Below are 6,095 nucleotides of genomic sequence, written 5' to 3'. Positions count from 1 at the left end.
TTCGATCTGTCAGCCCCATTATGCGGACGTGTGTCGCCACAAGACAGTGACCAGTTAGTATTCTTAGCAATCTCGTCCACTATTTCATTTGTAGGTGCTAACTCTGGAATTGCCTGTGTAGATAAAGAAAAAAGAGTCTTAATGAATTTTCAAGCTTTGAAGGTTTTTATACAAGTGACTCCTATTTCCGCAAAATGTACTGCGGGGGGCAATAATAGTAAGACTTTTTAATTTAAATTACGCGTGAAAAACAATTCGTCGAAATGTTTTTTTCCACGTTGATATGACTGTCAGTGCCATCTGAACCAAATGTCACATAAGAACAATCATTAGTGCGTTCAGTGATTTTTACAATGAGTGAAATTATGCAATAAAGAAGAAAAGACTTCCGGTAATAATTGTTTGTCGCGAGCAAGTGTTTTGTACTCAAAGAGAGTCGAGAACGCGTTGATGACGAACCGCGTCCAGGACAGCCCTCGACATCAACTGATGCTCAACACGTCAATAAAATTAAGGAACGGGTGCTTGAGAATCAAAGACTAATAATCAAAGGTCTTACTGCCATCATTGGAATATCACAAGGATCAGTGAAAACCACTTTGAAAGATCATTTGGTTCTAAGAAAAGTGAAAACAGTATTGGTTCCAAAATTACTAAATTTTTTCGAAAAACAGTTTCTTTGATTATCGGGGTATGGTGCACAATGAATTCCTTCCAAGCACATTCGCGTACTGGGGCCAAAGTGGATTATTTTGAAGATGATGAAGTACATTTTGAAGAATAAATTAAGAAGTTTAAATTAAGAAGTTTAAAAATATGAACTGAGTCCTACTATTGTTTGCGCAAAGTGATAGTTGATAACTTAATAACGTCATATAATAACCTTGTAATCAATAATTTATAAAGTACGCAAAGCTCATCAGTTCTTAAATAATTATAGTACATCTCGAAACAACGTGTTAAAAAGTTCAAGGCTGATTGTACTACGTAAAAATCTACACAAAATACGTAGATATATTTGCCAACGTAGATACATTTAATATTCAGCACGTTTCAAAAATGAGTGCACCAACGACGTCACATACCTTCATTGTTACAAGTAAATCGTTCGAAAAGCGGTGTGTGCAAAAAAAGGTGAACTGCGATAGCAATGAATGCACGTACGAAAGGCATAAAAAATTTTGTGCGAGTCTTCCAAGAGTGAATCTCTTCATAATAATTGCACACATATATACTTATGCTTGTGTCTGTTAGTGCGTATATGAGTAAAGTGTACATGCGCCAATAAATTGGGGTCTTAAGTAAGTTTGACCATAATTTTGCCGCCTTGCATTTTAGTTTTCTCTTTTATTGAGCATTGCAAAAGCGCAGAAAATTGTCAAAAAAAGAAAACCCAAATTGCGTTTCTTGGTGCGTGCTTGCAAACAAAGCAAAATTAAATATTCAGCTTAAGTAAATACAACAATTTGGAAAAAGTGAAAAAATGATTATGTAAGTACATTTTAGCACAAAAATGGGTGTAATTTGGCTTTTTGGGAGAGTGTTGTGAACAACTCCCGCAATATGCAAGTACTAATCCATTTTGTCTGTAAAAGGCAGCACAATCTTCTTGTATTATTATGTTATTATTTTGCACAAGCGCTTAAGTTTTTTATTCCATTACAATTTCCATTTGTAACAGTATGCTTTCACAGCCGACAGCGAAATTAATATAATGCATGTAGAAAAACGTGCGAGATGGGATGGGATAGATACCGAGAATTGAAGAGGGAAGCGAGACGCATCTGCAGACAGAAAAAGAAAGAGGCCGAAATGCGTGAGTATGAAGAGCTTGATAAGCTGGCCGACAGGGGTAATGCTCGAAAATTCTACGAAAAAATGCGGCGGCTTACAGAAGGTTTCAAGACCGGAGCATACTCTTGTAGAACCCCCAAAGGTGATCTAGTGACCGATGCCCAAAGCATACTTAAATTATGGAGGGAACACTTCTCCAGCCTGCTGAATGGCAGAGAATGCACAACGCCAGGAGAAGGCGAACCCGATTCCCCAATCGATGACGATGAAGCGGACATTCCATTGCCTGACCATGAAGAAGTTCGAATAGATATTACCCATCTGAAGAACAACAAAGCGGCGGGGGCCCGATGGATTGCTGGACGAGCTATTAAACTACGGTGATAAAGAACTGATAAGGAGCATGAATCAGCTTCTTTCTAGAATATGGTTGGACGAAAGCATGCTCAACGATTGGAATTTAAGTACATGCGGCGCCCAATCCATAAAAAAGGAGACCCCACAATCTGCGCCAACTACCGTGATTAGCCTCCTCAACATCGCATATAAGGTTCTATCGAGCGTATTGTGTGAAAGATTAAAGCCCACCGTCAACAAAACTGATTGGACCTTATCAGTGTGGCTTCCAGACCTGGAAAATCAACAACCGACCAGATATTCACCACGCGCCAAATCTGAAAAAGACCCGTGAAAGGAGAATCGACACACACCACCTCTTCGTCGATTTCAAAGCTGCTTTCGACAGCACGAAAAGGAACAGCCTCTATGCCGCGATGTCTGAACTTGGTATCCCCGCAAAACTAATACGGCTGTGTAAACTGATGTTGAGCAATACGAAGAGCTCCGTCAGGATCGGGAAGGATCTCTCCAAGCCGTTAGATACCAAACGAGGTTTCAGACAAGGCGACTCCCTATCGTGCGACTTCTTCAACCTGCTGCTGAAGAAAATCATTCGAGCTGCAGAACTGAACAGAGAAGGTACCATCTTCTATAAGAGTGTACAGCTGCTGGCGTATGCCGATGATATTAATATCATCGGCCTCAACACCCGCGCCGTTAGTTCTGCTTTCTCCAGGCTGGACAAGGAAGCACAGAAAATGGGTCTGGCAGTGAACGAGGGCAAGACTAAATATCTCCTGTCATCAAACAAACAGTCGTCGCACTCGCGACTTGTCTCTCACGTCACTGTTGACAGTCATAACTTTGAAGTTGTAGATAATTTCGTCTATTTAGGAACCAGTATTAACACCACCAACAATGTCAGCCTGGAAATCCAACGCAGATTGCTCTTGCCAACAGGTGCTACTTCGGACTGAGTAGGCAATTGAAAAGTAAAGTCCTCTCTCGACGAACAAAAGCCAAACCCTATAAGTCGCTCATAATTCCTGTCCTGCTATATGGTGCAGAGGCTTTGACGATGTCAACAACTGATGAGTCGACGTTGCGAGTTTTTCGAGAGAAAAGTTCTGCGAAAGATTTATGGTCCTTTGCGCGTTACCACGGCGAATATCGCATTCGATGGAACGATGAGTTGTACGAGATAGACGACGTCATTGAGTTAGTTCGGCGAATTAAAAGACAGCGGCTTCGCTGGCCAGGTTACGTCGCCCGAATGGACGAAAATACTGCAGCTCTGAAAATATTTGACGGAGTACCCGCCGGGAAAGCAGAGGAAGAAGAAGACCTCCACTCCGTTGGAAAGACCGGGTGGAGAAGGACCTGGCGTCGCTTGGAATCTACAAATGGCGCCAAGCAGCGTAAAGAAAGAACGTCTGGCGCGATGTTGTAAACTCGGCTATAACCGCGTAACCGGTGTCTGCGTCAATCAAGAAGAAGAAGATGTAAAAAATAAAAACGTTTTACATCACATTTTGAATTTTTTTTAAATCGTGGTGCGCGTGAAAATGGAATGTAACTTTAGCGTAAAACTATTTTAATTTGTACGCAGGTGAGGAAAAAATAAAGGTAAAATTAGACATATACTTGTGGAAACCTAAAATTTAGGATAAATTTGTTTACTACCTAAGAAACCCAATTTTTGGAAGTTAGTGTTTCAGTTTCATTCAGAACTGATTCAGATTCAGTCGTTGAACTTATGTACACGATGCATTTTTCAAATAAAAAATTAACTTATCAAATGTTATTTTTAATTGTATTCAATCAAGTGCATACACAACATTAAATGTTATCCTTGAATATCAAATAAGTATATAATTATTTTCTACCTTGAACTACCCATTGATTGCATTTATCCCGAAATCGTTTCAGTCTAATTGCCACCCACAAATGAAAATTACCACTTGATTTGAACTAATAATACATATGTATATGAACGATCAAATTCACAGTTTTTGAACAGCTGCCATTCAAACTAGTCTCGAAATGCTTACGATTGAATGCTTAATTTTTAGCAATTATAATGTGCCTTTGGGCGCTTAGACACGGACATTTCAATACATTTTAAATTCGTAGTGTTCACGTAAACAGGAAGGCTCACTTTGCCCAAACTTTCGTAATTGTAAAATTACGAAAAAATATTTAAGAAAAATATTTCAATTTTAGTACAATCTTCCACAATTATAAAAAGTTAATCATTAAACTTCTCTTATGAAGTGCCAATATTTGAAAATAATATATCAATGCTCCAGGCTGGTGGCGGAAATATCTATCAAAAACTAACAGAATCTTATAGAGTGTCCCTGCCAATAAATGGTGTTTAGCTTTTCGCATACCGCAATGATTTCTAGTAACTAACTGGGTGGCATGGTGAAGAGCTTAAGGAGCATATACAAGTAGGACCCAATGGAATGTACTTATATTAATAAGAAGAATTATTTCCTAAAAAACTTCTACGAGCATGAAGTGAACTCAAATAAGAAGCTGGCAAAAATCTGAAATTTATCTCAATATAAAGATCTCATGCCATTCTTAAGTAGAATTTTACTGATACTTACATCAAAGAGCTCAATTACTTTTGGTAGACATATTCACCACACTGAAAACATAATTTTCTGTCTTAGCCATAAAATAGGCTCATGAGTTGCACTTAAGCAATTTATAGTCTAACCGCAGAGATGCATAGAACCATTTGCCAACTTGTTATGTTTAACTGCAAAACATACAAACATTCAATTGCACTGCAGCAAAAATGATTTATCTGCCACTTTTGAGACAGTAGTGACATTTATATGCGTATCTATGAGTGTATAGTATTCTCTCGAAAATACGCTCAAAAGAGACTTTTAATGACCGAATTAAGACATGGTGAATCATATGAACGCAGTCAATACACGCATTCGTACATAAATAGAATCAACGTGCTGGAAAAATTCAGGCAAAAGGTTTGTTTTCTTCGCAAAACTCGTTTTCATATCTGGACATTGCGCATATATGTACATGCATGTGTTTGTTACGAGTGACATACCGACACTTTTTTGGTAGGACAGCCCTACCACTACACAACACGATTAATTGTAAAGTTATTGCAATCACATCCATAGTTGTTTTATTGTCTCATATATTTAGAGCCAATTTCCTCTATAGTCCAGTCATTTAAGCTTAAATTAACTTTTGAGACAACTTTAGGGTGTCAATATATCGGGTGATTTTTTAAGAGCTTGATAACTTTTTTTAAAAAAAAGACGCATAAAATTTGCAAAATCTCATCGGTTCTTTATTTGAAACGTTAGATTGGTTCATGACATTTACTTTTTGAAGATAATTTCATTTAAATGTTGACCGCGGCTGCGTCTTAGGTGGTCCATTCGGAAAGTCCAATTTTGGGCAACTTTTTCGAGCATTTCGGCCGGAATAGCCCGAATTTCTTCGGAAATGTTGTCTTCCAAAGCTGGAATAGTTGCTGGCTTATTTCTGTAGACTTTAGACTTGACGTAGCCCCACAAAAAATAGTCTAAAGGCGTTAAATCGCATGATCTTGGTAGCCAACTTACGGGTCCATTTCTTGAGATGAATTGTTCTCCGAAGTTTTCCCTCAAAATGGCCATAGAATCGCGAGCTGTGTGGCATGTAGCGCCATCTTGTTGAAACCACATGTCAACCAAGTTCAGTTCTTCCATTTTTGGCAACAAAAAGTTTGTTAGCATCGAACGATAGCGATCGCCATTCACCGTAACGTTGCGTCCAACAGCATCTTTGAAAAAATGGCGCTACATGCCACACAGCTCGCGATTCTATGGCCATTTTGAGGGAAAACTTCGGAGAACAATTCATCTCAAGAAATGGACCCGTAAGTTGGCCACCCAGATCATGCGATTTGGCACTTCTTTTGAACTATTTTTGTG

The sequence above is a fragment of the Bactrocera tryoni genome, chromosome 2 (genome assembly GCF_016617805.1).
Source record: "Bactrocera tryoni isolate S06 chromosome 2, CSIRO_BtryS06_freeze2, whole genome shotgun sequence".
NCBI classification, from domain to species: domain Eukaryota; kingdom Metazoa; phylum Arthropoda; class Insecta; order Diptera; family Tephritidae; genus Bactrocera; species Bactrocera tryoni.
The sequence above is the reverse complement of the archived record's forward strand: the minus strand, read 5'-3'. Positions refer to the sequence as shown.